Source organism: Caretta caretta, chromosome 8 (assembly GCF_965140235.1).
Source record: "Caretta caretta isolate rCarCar2 chromosome 8, rCarCar1.hap1, whole genome shotgun sequence".
In the NCBI taxonomy this organism is placed as follows: Eukaryota; Metazoa; Chordata; order Testudines; family Cheloniidae; genus Caretta; species Caretta caretta.
In genome coordinates this window covers 106,565,029-106,580,755 of record NC_134213.1, presented here as the reverse complement: position 1 = coordinate 106,580,755, position 15,727 = coordinate 106,565,029, and the positions used below count along the sequence as shown (strand labels likewise).

Below are 15,727 nucleotides of genomic sequence, written 5' to 3'. Positions count from 1 at the left end.
AGCACAACTTTCTTCTTCAGACAGCCATCTAGGAGGCCAGGAGGCAGTGCGCCGTAGCATGGCTCGACCTGATCAACGCCTTCAGGTCCATACCCCACCATCACATCTTCGCCACCCTGGGAGAGTTCGGGATGCCAGAAACCTTCATCCAGATCCTCCAGGACCTCTACAAGGACTGTACCACCACCATCTGCGCCACGGACGGAGAGACGGACGCCATCCCCATCCGCTGCGGCGTGAAACAGGGCTGCCCCCTCAGCTCCATCATCTTTAACCTGGCCATGGAACTGCTCATCCGAGCAGTCTCCAGCGGCTTGGCCAGCTTCAACCTGCATGGCAAGAGAATCAGCATCTTGGCCTACGCGGACGATCTGGCCCTGGTCGCTGACAGCTCGGAAAGCCTCCAGGGGATGCTCGACGTTGCCAACCGAGCCACCGAGTGGATGGGCCTCTGCTTCAACCCCAAAAGTGCGCCTCCCTCCAAGTCGAAGGTGGTGCCAGGGCTCTGGTCCGGGCGTCACGGTTCCTGATCCAGGGCGAGCCCATGACCTCCCTCGAAGAGGGAGAGGTATACCAACATCTGGGCATACCCACAGGAGTTCGCGTCCGACAGACCCCCAAAGACACCATTGAGGAGATCCTGCGGGATGCAGCCCAAACCGACTCCTCCCTGCTCGCCCCCTGGCAAAAGATCAATGCCCTCAATACCTTCCTGATCCCCCACATCTCCTTTGTCCTCAGGGGATCGTCCGTAGCCAAGGTGCACCTGAACAAGGCCGACAGCACCATCAGGCAGCTGGTGAGGAAATGGCTGACCAGAGGGCCAGCACCGACATCTTCTACATCTCCCACAGGCAGGGTGGCACCAACGTGCCTCGGATGGGTGACCTGTGCGATGTGGCGGTGATCACTCACACTTTCCGCCTCCTGACATGCCCGGACCCGACAGTGAGGAGCATCGTGGAGGAAGCCATATGGGACGTGGTCAGGAAATGCACCAGCAGGGCCCCCTCTGAGCAGGATATCGACACTTACCTCAGTGGCTTCCTGGAAGCTGAGTTCGGGAGACAGGGGGGAGACCTGTCCTCTCTCTGGTCCCGCACCTGCAATGCCTCGAGACGTCTAAGAAAGAGGATCAGCTGCCGGTGGAAGTGGTGCGAGGAGCACCAGGAGCTGGGAATACTGGTGCGGTGCATAAAGACCCTGGAGCACACTATCATCACCCCGTCCGCCAGAACGCTGCTGGAAAGGACCCTGAAAGACGCCATCCGCTGCCACTACACCGAGAACCTCAAGCGGAAGCCGGACAAGGGCAAGGTGTTTCAGGTGTCCAGCAAGTGGGACACCAGCAACCACTTCCTCTCTGGGGGCAGGTTCACTAGGCTCGCTGACTGGTGGTTCATCCACCGGGCCCAACTCAACTGCATTCCCCTCAATGGAGCCATCTGCCATGGCAACCGGGACAAGCGCTGCAGGAAGTGCGGCTACGCCAAAGAGACCCTGCCTCACGTCCTGTGTGGATGCAAGCACCACTCCGGAGTCTGGTGCTACCGCCACAATGCCATCCAGAACCGGCTGGTGAAAGCCATCCCGCCATCCCTGGGGAAGATCACCATTGACTCTGCCATCCCCGGGACAGACAGCCAACTGCGACCCGACATCATTGTGACCAACGCAGAAAAGAAAAAGGTGCTCATGGTAGACATCACGGTGCCATTTGAAAACAGGTCACCAGCCTTCCATGAGGCCCGAGCATGGAAGGTCTTGAAGTACACCCCGCTGGCCAAAACCCTGAGAGCCCAGGGCTACAAGGTCCAGATCCATGCCCTGGTCGTGGGAGCCCTGAGCGCATGGGACCCCCACAATGAGCCGGTACTGAGAGCGTGCGGAGTCAGTCGACGCTACGCCTGGCTCATGAGACAGCTCATGGTGTCTGACACCATCAGGTGGCCCAGAGATATCTACACAAAACACATCACGGGACACCGCCAGTACCAGGTCGAGTAACCGAGAACACCGACCAGGGAAATAACCCACCTCCTCCCTTCCCTGACGAACCGAAGGACACACCCCACCCATGTACTTATTGTCTACACCACTATTGACTTGGACTCTTAATACATTCCATGGGTGATGTACCTGAGTCCATTTAGCCACTGACACTTTTGTTGTCAGACGCTACCAGTGTGGTGCTCTGCTCGTGTTGGGTGATGATAACAGTCGGCTGCGTGTGTGTTCCCTTTGTGTGCTGCCCCAGCTCTGGGCAGACAACTAACACAGCAGACCCCGAGAGAACCCCCAAAAACCACAGACTCTAGTAAGGTACGAAGGCACCCGAGCCGGGTTTACTGTCAAACGAAGCACAGTGATAGATCCCTACAGACTCTACAGGGCATACTACGAATTTGTGCTCCCTGGCAATGGAGTCAGCTCAGTCAGTGGCACGACTTTCCACTGCCCCTTAGGCCAGACAAAGACACCCCCCCAGAGATGCATTCTTATACACAGGTACAAACAAGTTACATAACGCTTCTGACGTATTAAGGTGCAACCCCTTTACGTAAATATGCACCACCCTTCTACGTAGTGAGGTGCCACCTCTCACCTTGTACATGTTGGTTTGAACAAAACAACTCTCTCCATCATACTAGCCTTTTCCCCTGTCCTTGTTATCTATGTGGACGGTATAAGAATGTTCTTGTACCATTTGTATACAGTTCTGGTATCCAATACACTTTAGATCTATGTCTATGCAACCTCAGCCTTTTCCTTGCCAGCTTCTGTGAGCAGGGCCTGCCTCTGGCTCACAGCTTAACTTTGCTTTATGTTAGCAAAGTCTTGACCATTACTTTAGCTCAGGCCTTAGGTCTCATAACAGGCCTCTAATACCAAGGGTTTATGTTTCAGGGCCTCATCTTACTACAGCTTTACAAACTCCTGCACCCCAAGCTGGATCTATGCTGGTTATGTGATATGTATGTACCTCGTGAACCTTGTAACTGATACTTGCAATCCCCCATAACCCAAGCCCGGCCCCAGATGTACAGTACCATCCTTCTTAACTTGTGCAAATTTGATTTTAAACATTAACTTTAATAAAATTTTAAAATCTGTTCTTATCAGTTTAATATCTGCTATGTCCTTTATTTGAGGACTGTATATTAAATTGATTTTTGAAACAGGGGGATGGAATAGGAGCTTGCTCTGTCCACCCCATGCATTGACTTGGTATTGCAGTGCCTCCAGGAACGGTGCATCTCCTTTTGGGGACAATGTTCTGGTTAGAAAAGCAGAAAGAGTTTAACTGTGATGATGCTTCTTTAAAGTAGATTTTCTGAAGTAGTTGAAAAGTCTTAAGTCTTTAGCGCTTTGGTTTCTTTATGACAAAATATTGTTACAATTTTTGGGAGTGTTTTGTGAGTCTATAGACATGAGGTTCTTTGGCTTGCTAGAGGATTATTTAAGAAGCTGGGATCCTTCTTTCTGCTGTGAGTCTTTTCACTAGTATGAGGGACAAATGCTTTCCAGACTTTGGGTCTGTTGGGGAGGTGGTTGGTTGGTTGGTCTTATTGTTGGGTTGGTTTTTTCGGGGGCGGGGGGGCTAATATTTGAGGTCACATGTATATCAACAACTGCATGAGTTACATAGACTTCTCCCCACCCAGCCTATGTCCCATGTGTCTTGGTTTGCAACCTCAAGACAAGGCACCAGGTGTCGTGCTGCATCCGGTACACAGGGGTCCCAATCCTGATTTCCCCCCATCCCAAACCTACTGTAATGTAAAAGCTAAATAATAATCCTTAACTTCTCAGTGTTGCCACCGTCACCACTGGAAAATCATGAGTCAGACTCCCCAAAATCCTAGACTGGTGAGGTAGGAGTTCCCTTTACAAAAGCTGTGTTCACCCTTTCCCCGTGCAGACCAGGCCTGAGGGTTGGTGCGTGCTGAACAGTTAAGTCAAATAAGCCAAAATAGCTCCGTCTGTCAGGGGTGTGTAAAAGGGAAACGCACTCCTGGGCGACATGGACGCGCCGACCTAACCCCCACCATAGCTAAGGGCATTTGGGGAGGCAGTGGGCCTAAAGCAACGGAAAGACCACCTCCACCATAGGGTTCTGCCAGCCTAGTCTCTGTAGCACAGACAGGGTTACCACCAAGAGAAAGAACAGAGAGCAAAAGCCAAAGCACCCCAGGGCAGGGGGAGAGCCTGCAGGTTGGAAGAGGGGACCAGGAGACAGGCGTTTTTGACAGGCCATCCTCCTGTCAGAGAAGGAAGAGCCCAAGAAAACGGAATGGGCAAAAAGCTGCAGGCAGAGCAAAGGGCAGAGTCAACAAGCAGCTCCCCTTCGGGCAAAAGAAGGCACTGGTCCAAGCCCCACAAAGACAAAGTAGAGAGCAGACCAGATGTAAAAGCCCAGAAAAAAACAGAAAAGCAACAAAGAAACCAGCAGCCTGACCCACCATTTGAAAAGCAAAATCACTGAGTGAGCTATGCTCCAAGAACCAAAAAAGAAACCGAAGTCGGTAAGTAATTATCCTTGCTCAAAAGCAGAGGACAGATCTAACCTTTTCTAGAACTAGCAAAAGCAATAAGTTAAAAAAAAACCCAGACAAAACCCAAACACCAATGCAAAGAGCTCAAAGCACCATAGCTAAAACCTTTTCTTCCTTTGACCGAGTGCCAGGGGAGAGCGCGAACGCAGTCCCCCACTACCACAAATTATGCAGTCGAGTTTCCCGCATTTGGGGAAATCGCAGGGGTCAGCACACCCGCAGTGCAATGGATGAGCCTCGCCCTGGGAAAACCACCTTCGTGATCATGGTGTCTCCCCTGCCAGGTAAGTATGACTTGGGCCGCCCCGGCCGCCGCCCGCCCTCGCTCGCCCCGCACTCTCAACCCACGGTGGGGCCCGCCAAGACACGCCCGCCGGCCCCGCCCGCGCCGGCCCCCGCTGCCGCCACCTGCCCCGCGTGTCCCCGGGCCCCAGCCTTCTCCCCGCCGAGCCCCGCCTGCCGAACTCGGGCCCGGCTCGGCAGCCGGCTCCCGCTCCCACAAGGCTCTGCTCGCACACACATCTGCATACGGGCTGCCGCGGCCCCGCCCCTCCCGCTGCCCAGCCCCGGCTCGCCCGCGCTCACAGCCCCGCCGCCGGCCCCACCCCCACCAGGCGCCCGGGCCGAAGGGCCGCCCGGTCCCGGCCGGGGCCTCTGCGGGGCCCGCTCCCCCGGCGGCCGCGTCCCGTGCTGCAGCCAGCCCGGCTCGGAAGAGGCGGGGCCGACAGAGCTGCCCCCGGCTTCAGCAGCGCTCCCGTGTCCGGCCTGCCCGAGAGCCGGAGCCGGTCCCGTCCCCGGGATCCCGGAGCGCCGCGAGCAGCTCGTGTCGCGGACCCGCTTCTGCCGGGGGACGAGGGACGCCGCCTCCCGCGTCTCTCCCCCCACCAGGAGCCGGAGCCGCCCCGAGCGGCCTCCCCGGCCCTGCAGAAGGGCGGGGGCGGCCTCCGCGCCAGACCCGGGAAGGCCCCTCGGTCCCTGCCCGGCCCGCCCAGGGAGGCTGAGCGCGCAGGCGGCGGCGCGGGGGGAAGCTGGTCCCGGGTCTCGGGGGGCTGCAGCTCAGCGAGCCCCCGGGCCCCGGGCAGCGACTCGGCAGCAGAGACGGAGCAAGCGGCGGGCCCCCGGCCGGGCCCACCCCGGCTGGCGAGAGACGCTCCGGGGCGAGCCCGGCTCCTGCGGCCTCGCGAGGCGCCTGCGCTGGCTCCGGGTTGGAGCCTCCGAACCCAGCGGGGCGCCACGTGCCCTCGGGCTTCCCCGCCCGGCCCCGGGGTCCGCCGTGCGCCTGCGCGCCAGCGGGAGGGTCTGGGGAGACCGGCCGCCGTCGGCAGCGCCACCTCCGGCCGGCAGGGGCAGCCCCGAGAAAAGCCTCGTTTGAGCGGCGAGGCGGGCCGGCGAGTCTGATTTGCATACCCACAGTGCACTGCGCTCAGCGAAGCCCAGTCCCTGGTGAAGGGGATGGTTCTGCTCGCAGCGTGCCCGGTTCCGACGATCAAGCTCGGGATTGAAGCGGGCTCAATTCACTTTCCTGTAGAAGCGAGCGGTGTAGCGGGCTGTGAGCGTAGTCACCGTGAGGTGAGGAGAGAAGGCGGTTTCCCCGGCAGCGCCTCTGCCGGTGTGTGTCATACTCTGGTTTCTCTTCAGATCGTATAAATCTTTCGCCTTTTACTAAAGATTTCCGTGGAGAGGAACATTTATGAGTTTCTACCCAATTTTTTGAGGCTTCATTTCGGTGAAGCTGCCTCTTCCTGTGAAAAACAGACCAAGTGTGGCGGAGCGGTGGTTGTTCTTTAGAGCAGCGCTTTGTTAAGCGCTGGGGGGTTGTGATGTGTGATTGTTTCGCAGTTGTAAGTTCCCGGCCGCACGTTGAGGAACTGGGGAGGCCTGTTGGTTTGTTAAGATTGCTGTTAGACACAGCGTGATAGTCCTGGGGGGTCCTTGCGCGAAACAGACGAGGGTTTTGTTGGCAAGTAGCTGTTGGAAGTGCTGCTCTGGCAAGTTCTATGTCTTTTCTCATTGCAGTGGGTGAATGTGCTAACGCTTTTAAGCTTACAGGAGCACTGCGGGGAAGTTAAGAGGTTTTTTTCTTTGCTAACACTGCTGTTAGATACGCTGTACGATATTTTTTTAGCTCCTGCTTGCTTGCCCGGACAATGTTTGTAAGGTGTTCTTTTATTAAACGTTTTTCTGACGTTTTTCATCAAGTGTTGTCTATTCTTTCCTGCGTTCCTTCATTTTCAGATTAAGGATTTAGGACATTAACCAGTCCCCAATCACGGTTCTTTTTATGCACACTCTCTACCTTGATCTGCAGATTTTGTATGTTAATATTTCATGATAACAAAGAGAGCACTCGTAGTAGTGAGTATGGTTGTTCTAAAGGATGTAACCCAGAGAAGTCGCTTGCAACTACTGGTATTTTCCCACACTGTTTTCTATATTTGTGATTGCCCCGGCAGCACCTCTGCAGAGTATCTTGGATACTCTGGTTTCTCTTCAGCTCTTATAAATCTTTCGCCTTTTACTAAAGATTTCCGTGGAGAGGAACATTTATGAGTTTCTACCCAATTTTTTGAGGCTTCATTTCGGTGAGGCTGTTCCCTATTGTTGTGTAAAAAGCAGAATTGGGGTTGGACTTTGCTACTTGAATGTCTCTTGATGGCTAAAGCTCCTATTGTAAAAAGAAAACCAGTGCTTTAAAAAATAGTGTTTACAACATCTTTAGAGCTCGATGTGTTAGTGAGATGTTTTTCCAGCAGGGGCCTAGTGGGTGATCTGCATTCACCTAGCTGTTTGGTTTCATATGTTTTTGGTATGAGTGATTTCCTAAGACAAGGTTTGCATAATGTAGAAAATAAATTTCAGATATACACTATTTTCAAGTTTAATTTTTTTCATGCCTGATTTTATTCCCAAACAAAGGAATTAGAATAACTCATCCCCATGTTTTCTGTGTTAATATTTAATGGCACAAAAAGGATATTTATATTGGCCTATCTGGGAGACAGGCCAGTCCTTGCCTACAGACAGCCCCCCAACCTGAAGCGAATACTCACCAGCAACCACATACCGCACAACAGAACCATTAACCCAGGAACCTATCCTTGCAACAAAGCCCATTGCCAACTGTGCCCACATATCTATTCAGGGGACACCATCACAAAGCCAGATAACATCACCCACACTATCAGAGGCTCATTCACCTGCACATCTACCAATGTGATCTAGAAAAAATCAGAATAATTTACAAAAAAACCAAAAGTAACTAAATAGGCTAAATAAGAATCCTTAACTTCTCAGTGTTGTCACCCTCACCATTAGAAAATCATGAGTCAGATGGCCCAAAATCACGAGATTGGCTTAAAAATCATAAGGATGCATCTACCAATGTGATCTATGCCATCATGTGCCAGCAATGCCCCTCTGCCATGTACATTGGTCAAACTGGACAGTCTCTACGTAAAAGAATAAATGGACACAAATCAGATGTCAAGAATTATAACATTCATAAACCAGTCGGAGAACACTTCAATCTCTCTGGTCACACGATTACAGACATTAAAGTTGCTATATTACAACAGAAAACCTTCAAATCCAGACTCCATCGAGAGATTGCTGAATTGGAATTCATTTGCAAATTGGATACAATTAACTTAGGTTACCTTGCATAATGACTTAGCCACTCCCAGTCTCTATTCAAGCCTATTTCCCCTTGTTTTCCTAACTCCTCCACCCCTCCCTTCCTCAGACGTTCTTGTTAAACCCTGGATTTGTGCTGGAAATGGCCACCTTGGTTATCATACATATTGTAAGGAGAGTGATCACTTTAGAGTCTATAGGGAACTATTACTGTGCTTCGTTTGACAATAAACCTGGCTCGGGTGCCTTCGTACCTTACTAGAGTCTGTGGGTTTTGGGGGTTCTCTCGGGGTCTGCTGTGTTAGCTCTCTGCCCAGAGCTGGGGCAGTACACAGAGGGAATACGCACGCAGCCGACTGTTATCATCACCCAACACGAGCAGAGCGCCACACCGGTAGCTACCGACAACAGTTTTTGTTCACCTGTATTTTAGATCATTTTAACATTAGCTTGAATAAAAATTTTTAATTTGTTCTTATCCCTTTAATAACTGATACGTCCTCCTTCTGAGGACTATATATGAAACTGACTTTTGGAATAGGGAGATGGAATAGCAGCTTGCTCCATCCACTGCACACATCGCCCTGTTATTGCAGTACTGAACCCACAGGAACGGTGGACCTCCCTACGGGGAGAATATCTTGGTCGAAGAGCAGCAAAGAAACGCGTCGTTGTCTGTGTTAACATTTGGTTTGTACTAAGAGTATGGTTTTGAGTAATTTGTAACTCTTTGGTTAGTTATTAGTAACATCTTATTATTAGGCCTCTGAGTTGAAAGGCTGCTCTTGCAGATTTTCCTTTGTCATTGTTTGTCGGTCAGTTAAAGAGCTGCTTTCTTAGGCTATTCTGTGTAGGTTCATAAACCACTCTCCTTAGTATTCCTTCCACAAGTGATTGCATGGTTTGGAGCCTTCTTTCCCCCATCTCCCCACCAGAGAAATTTTCCATCCTTTTCCCGCTGGGAAAACACCACTGTTTTAACTTAGGAAACAGTCTCTGTAAATGTTTTGCCCAGACGAGGGGTACTTCATAGGAACAGAAGAGGAGAAAGGCTGTGCATAGCGTTTAAGGCCAGAAGGAACCATCTGATCACTTCAGAGGGACTGAGGGGCACCAATGCCCGAGGATCTGCAATGGCAAGGAATTGATTGGATGCGATTGACTGTATGTTTGAGATAGTTCTCTGGGAAGGAGCAGAAAAGAGCATTGGTAATGATCAGTGATCTCTCTCTCCTGCCATCCTTCTCCACCCTCTGACAAACAGAGGCTAGGGACACCGTTCCTTACCCATCCTGACTAATAGCCATTAATGGACTTAGTCTCCATGAATTTATCCAGTTCTCTTTTAAACCCTGTTATAGTCCTAGCCTTCACAATCTCCTCAGGCAAGGAGTTCCACAGGTTGACTGTGTGAAGAACTTCCTTTAAACCTGCTGCCCATTAATTTCATTTGGTGGTCCCTAGTTCTTATCCTATGGGAACAAGCAAATAACTTTTCCTTATTCATTTTCTCCACACCACTCATGATTTTATTGACCTCTATCATATCCCCCCTTAGTCTCCTCTTTTCCAAGTTGAAAAGTCCTAGCCTCTTTAATCTCTCCTCATATGGGACTTGTTCCAACCCCCTAATCATTTTAGTTGCCCTTTTCTGAACCTTTTCTAATGCCAGTATATCTTTTGTGAGATGAGGGGATCACATCTGTATGCAGTATTCAAGATGTGGGCGTATGATAGATTTATATAAGGGCAATATGATATTCTCCGTCTTATTCTCTATCCCTTTTGTAATGGGGCTGAGGTACAGTAAAGCGCTTGTGTGACGAAGTGCGACTGTTCTTAATGTTTCCTCTGAATACTGTGCAGGGGTCTGGACACAGAGGATGGCCGACACCCTGTTTCCTGGCCACTGATGGCCTGGGCCCTTCCCCCCTGCAAGGTGAGAGCTTGCAGGGAGGAAGGGATAGGAGGGGGTGCAGGGGTGAGGGTTGTGGGGCTGGGGCAGAGGACTAGGGTGCAGAGGATGAGGGCTCTGGCTGGGTTTAGGGATGAGGAGTCTGGGGCATTGCAGAGGCTCAGCACTAGGGCAGAAGGGCAGGGTAAGGGCAGCCTGCCCTGCCACAAGTGAATTGGGGGCACTCGGACCCTGTGGCAGCAGTTGATGCCGGGAGCCGGCACAGGAGAGTCAGGCTCTGGGGCCCGAGAAGGTGGGGGGGGGCAGCAGGCAAGCCGGAGGAGAGACCGGGCCTCAAACATTGGTGGAGCCGGGCCCCCGGGCCCTGAATATTGCTGGAGCCCAGGCACCACGAGCGTATATCACTCACTGCTCCTGGACGTGAGGTTCTTTGTCTTGCCAGAGGATTGTTTAAGAAGCTGGGATCCTTCTTCGTAGCATAATTATGGGTAGCATAATTTTGGCAATTAATTGATCTTTGACTGTTAGCGGTAGATACACCCGATGGCCTGTGATGGGATGTTAGATGGGGTGGGATCTGACTTACTGCAGAGAATTCTTTCCTGGGTGTCTGGCTGGTGAGTCTTGCCCACATGCTCAGAGTTTAGCTGATGGCCATATTTGGGGTCAGGAAGGAGTTTTCCTCCAGGGCAGATTGGCAGAGTGTTATGCAGACAAAACTACACAGGATCCTTTCAGGGGACAAGACAAGATGTCACGTTTATTATCATAACACAATTTGATTTATGATCAATAACTAATACTTAATACCTACGTATACACACACCCCAAATGTTCTGCAGCCGCTGAATAGTTACCAGTCCTGAACAGGGGCAGCGAGTTATATACACTCGTGGTGCCCGGGCTCCAGCAATATTCAGGGCCCCGGGGGCCCGGCTCCACCAATGTTTGGGGCCTGGTCTCTCCCCCGGCCCCGCCTGCTGCCCCCCACTCACCTCCCCAGGCCCCGGAGCCTGCAGCTCCCACTGACTCTCCTCTGCTGGCTCCCTGCATCAACTGCTGCCGCAGGGTCCTAGTGCCCCCAATTCACTTGTGGCAGGGCAGGCTGCCCTGGCACACAGGGGTCCCTTTCCTGCTTTACCCCCCACCCCAAACCTACTGTCCTGTATAGGCTAAATAAGAATCCTTAACTTCTCAGTGTTGTCACCCTCACCATTGGAAAATCATGAGTCAGATGGCCCAAAATCACGAGATTGGCTTAAAAATCACGAGGATGCTTTAAAAAAAAAAAAAAAAGGTAACGTGGGTCCTCTTTATTTCCCTTCCGGTTTCTGAACGAGGGAAGCTAGAAACTTACCTTTCCAGTGCAGCCAGAGCCCCAGAAAACAGGAGCCCCGGGTGCCCGGGGCTGGCAGACAGCGGGGCTCCTCACGGTTGTGTCTTCCACATTTCGATGTCACCAACCAAGTATCAAGTGTGAACTCCTCAGGCACTAGGTGAGCCTGCCTTTGTGACAGATGGTCCCTAGCACCAAAAACTATAACAATATTCTGGTCACTCGGACCGGTCACTCAGCCAGGTCAATTGCACCTCAGATCTCACAGTGAAGACAACGTTCGTGGCCAATCCCATACTAAACTAGCTAAATCTTTACTAACTAGGAAAAGAAAGAAGACACTTATTTACCAGGTTAAAGCAGGGAAACATACACACAAAGGAGTTACAGTCTGAAGTTTCAAAAAGCAGTAGAAGCTGCTGTAACACGCAAGCCCTGTGTGTCCCTGAGGGCTAACCCTAGCCAGACAGCCGGGATCCCTTGCTGACGCTTAGAAGGCGTGCCCTCTCCCTGAAGTCCAAGCAGCATAGGGACAACAGTTTCTTCTTGACAGGGATTTTTATTCCATTCCCCCAGAGCTCAAACACTGAGGATGGAGTGGAGGTCAAGGATAATCTAGGCATGGCCCAATATCTAAACAAATACTTTGCCTCAGTCTTTAATAAGACTAAAGAGGATCTTAGGGATAATGGTAGCATGACAAATGGGAATGAGGATATGGAGGTAGACATTATCCTATTTGAGGTAGAAGTGAAACTCAAACAGCTTAATGGGACTAAATCGGGGGGCCCAGATGATCTTCATCCAAGAATATTAAAGGAATTGGCACATGAAATTGCAAGCCCATTAGCAAGAATTTTTGATGAATCTGTAAACTCAGGGGTTGTACCGTACGGTTGGAGAATTGCTAACATAGTTCCTATTTTTAAGAAAGGGAAAAAAAGTGATCTGGGTAATTATAGGCCTGTTAGTTTGACATCTGTAGCATGCAAGGTCTTGGAAAAAATTTTGAAGGGGAAGGTAGTTAAGGACACTGAAGTCAATGGTAAATGGGACAAATACAACATGGTTTTACAAAAGGTAGATCGTGCCAAACCAACCTGATCTCCTTCTTTGAGAAAGTAACAGATGTTTTAGACAAAGGAAACGCAGTGGATCTAATTTACCTAGATTTCAGTAAGGCATTTGATACCGTGCCACATGGGGAATTATTAGTTAAATTGGATAAGATGGGGATCAATGGGAACACTGAAAGGTGGATAAGGAACTGGTTAAAGGGGAGACTACAACGGGTCCTACTGAAAGGTGAACTGTCAGGCTGGAGGGAGGTTACCAATGGAGTTTCTCAAGGATCGGTTTTGGGACCAATCTTATTTAATCTTTTTATTACTGACCTCGGCAGAAAAAGCGGGAGTGTGCTAATCAAGTTTGCGGATGATACAAAGCTGGGAAGTATTGCCAATTTAGAGAAGGACAGGGATATCCTACAGGAGGATCTGGATGACCTTGTAAACTGGAGTAATAGTAATAGGATGAAATTGAACAGTGAGAAGTGGAAGGTCATGCATTTAGGGATTAATAACAAGAAATTTAGTTATAAGCTAGGGACGCATCAATTAGAAGTAACGGAGGAGGAAAAGGACCTTGGAGTATTGGTTGATCATAGGATGACTATGAGCCGCCAATGTGATATGGCCATGAAAAAAGCTAATGCGGTCTTGGGATGCATCAGGAGAGTTATTTCCAGTAGGGATAAGGAGGTTTGAGTACCGTTATACAAGGCACTGGTGAGACCTCACCTGGAATACTATGTGCCGTTCTGGTCTCCCATGTTTAAGAAGGATGAATTCAAACTGGAACAGGTACAGAGAAGGCCTATTAGGATGATCCGAGGAATGGAAAACTTGTCTTATGAAAGGAGACTCAAGGAGCTTGGCTTGTTTAGCGTAACTAAAAGAAGGTTGAGGGGAGATATGATTGCTCTCTATAAATATATCAGAGGGATAAATACCGGAGAGGGAGAGGAATTATTTAAGCTCAGTACCAATGTGGACACAAGAACAAATGGATATAAACTGGCCACCAGGAAATTTAGACTAGAAATTAGATGAAGGTTTCTAACCATCAGAGGAGTGAAGTTTTGGAATAGCCTTCCAAGGGAAGCTGTGGGGGAAATAGACCTATCTGGCTTTAAGATTAAACTCAATAAGTTTATGGAGGAGATGGTGTCAAGCTTCCTCCCCCACTCTGAACTCTAGGGTACAGATGTGGGGACCTGCATGAAAAACCTCCTAAGCTTATCTTTACCAGCTTAGGTCAAAACTTCCCCAAGGGACAAAATATTCCACCCTTTGTCCTTGGATTGGCCGCTACCACCACCAAACAGATACTGGTTACTGGGGAAGAGCTGTTTGGAAACGTCTTTCCCCCCAAAATACTTCCCAAAACCTTGCACCCCACTTTCTGGACAAGGTTTGGTAAAAAGCCTCACCAATTTGCCTAGGTGACTAGAGACCCAGACCCTTGGATCTTAAGAACAATGAACAATCCTCCCAACACTTGCACCCCCCCTTTCCTGGGAAATGTTGGATAGAAAGCCTCACCCATTTGCATAGGTGACCACAGACCCAAACCCTTGGATCTGAGAACAATGAAAAAGCATTCAGTTTTCTTACAAGAAGACTTTTAATAGAAATAGAAGTAAATAGAAATAAAGAAATCCCCCCTGTAAAATCAGGATGGTAGATACCTTACACGGTAATTAGATTCAAAACATAGAGAACCCCTCTAGGCAAAACCTTAAGTTACAAAAAAGATACACAGACAGAAATAGTTATTCTATTCAGCACAGTTCTTTTCTCAGCCATTTAAAGAAATCATAATCTAACACATACCTAGCTAGATTACTTACTAAAAGTTCTAAGACTCCATTCCTGGTCTATCCCCGGCAAAGACAGAATATAGACAGACACACAGACCCTTTGTTTCTCTCCCTCCTCCCAGCTTTTGAAAGTATCTTGTCTCCTCATTTGTCATTTTGGTCAGGTGCCAGCGAGGTTACCTTTAGCTTCTTAACCCTTTACAGGTGAGAGGAGCTTTCCCCTAGCCAGGAGGGATTTCAAAGGGGTTTACCCTTCCCTTTATATTTATGACAGATGGTATGATGGGATAACATGGTTTTGGTAATTAAATATTCATGGTAAATAGGCCCAATGGCCTGTGATGGGATATTAGATGGGGAGGGAGCTGAGTTACCCAGGAAAGAATTTTCTGTAGTATCTGGCTGATGAATCTTGCCCATATGCTCAGGGTTTAGCTGATCGCCATATTTGGGGTCGGGAAGGAATTTTCCTCCAGGGCAGCTTGGAAGAGGCCTAGTCTCCTAGCACAGACAGGGTTGCCACCAAGAGAAAGAACAGAGAGCAAAAGCCAAAGCACCCCAGGGCAGGGGGAGAGCCTGCACATTGGAGGAGGGCACCAGGTGAGAGAGGCGTTTTTGACAGGCCATCCTCCCATCAGAGGAGGCCCAAGAAGGAGGAACAGACAAAAAGCTGCAAGCGGGGCAAAAGGCAGAGTCCCCAAGCAGCTCCCCTTCGGGCAAAAGAAGGCACTGGTCCAAGCCCCACAAAGGCAGAGTAGAGAGCAGGCCAGATGTAAAAGCCCATGATGAGCAGAAAAGCAACAAAGAACCAGCAGCCTGAGCTCCCATTAACAAAGCAATCAAAACAACATAGCGTCCTAAGCTAAAGTCTCAGTTTTCTTGTTGAACTAAACGCCAGCGTGAATCACAAACACCCCGAAAACTACTCACAAGCATTGAAAAAGAAAACAAGGCGAGCCGCCTACAGAACTAAGCAATCACAACAACCTAGAAAAAAACTGACAACACCGGAAAAAAGAAATTCAGAATAACTTACAAAAAACAAAAATGACTGAGAACAAAACACACTAAAGCTTTTCTTCTTCCTTTGACCGAGTGCCAGGGGAGAGCGCGAACGCAGTCCCCCACTACCACAAATTATGCAGTCGAGTTTCCCGCATTTGGGGAAATCGCAGGGGTCAGCACACCCGCAGTGCAATGGATGAGCCTCGCCCTGGGAAAACCACCTTCGTGATCATGGTGTCTCCCCTGCCAGGTAAGTATGACTTGGGCCGCCCCGGCCGCCGCCCGCCCTCGCTCGCCCCGCACTCTCAACCCACGGTGGGGCCCGCCAAGACACGCCCGCCGGCCCCGCCCGCGCCGGCCCCCGCTGCCGCCACCTGCCCCGCGTGTCCCCGGGCCCCAGC

At 50.3% G+C, this 15,727-nt stretch overlaps 1 long non-coding RNA gene and 6 other non-coding genes across 9 annotated transcripts in view; 4 read left to right on the top strand and 3 right to left on the bottom strand.

The window, feature by feature from the left end:
• Positions 1 to 15,727, bottom strand: part of LOC125641139 (uncharacterized) — a 37,940-nt gene that overhangs the window by 5,223 nt on the left and 16,990 nt on the right. The window contains exon 1 of one of the 3 annotated variants that reach the window (XR_007357994.2): positions 5,964 to 6,326. The exons of 1 other annotated variant lie outside the window; for it this stretch is intronic. This is a non-coding gene — a long non-coding RNA (uncharacterized LOC125641139). Of the gene's footprint in view, positions 1 to 5,963; positions 6,327 to 15,727 lie in introns of those variants that run through there. One more of the 3 variants, XR_012669750.1, reaches the window with a different exon arrangement.
• LOC142073139 (U2 spliceosomal RNA) lies at positions 3,073 to 3,262 on the top strand. Its single transcript, XR_012669812.1, has one exon. It is a non-coding gene; the product is annotated as a U2 spliceosomal RNA (small nuclear RNA).
• Positions 4,685 to 4,848, bottom strand: LOC142073138 (U1 spliceosomal RNA). The gene has a single exon (XR_012669811.1). It is a non-coding gene; the product is annotated as a U1 spliceosomal RNA (small nuclear RNA).
• LOC142073145 (U5 spliceosomal RNA) lies at positions 6,175 to 6,290 on the top strand. The gene has a single exon (XR_012669818.1). It is a non-coding gene; the product is annotated as a U5 spliceosomal RNA (small nuclear RNA).
• LOC142073147 (U5 spliceosomal RNA) lies at positions 7,031 to 7,146 on the top strand. Its single transcript, XR_012669820.1, has one exon. It is a non-coding gene; the product is annotated as a U5 spliceosomal RNA (small nuclear RNA).
• On the top strand, positions 8,623 to 8,815 carry LOC125642010 (U2 spliceosomal RNA). The gene has a single exon (XR_007358221.1). It is a non-coding gene; the product is annotated as a U2 spliceosomal RNA (small nuclear RNA).
• Positions 15,421 to 15,584, bottom strand: LOC142073137 (U1 spliceosomal RNA). Its single transcript, XR_012669810.1, has one exon. It is a non-coding gene; the product is annotated as a U1 spliceosomal RNA (small nuclear RNA).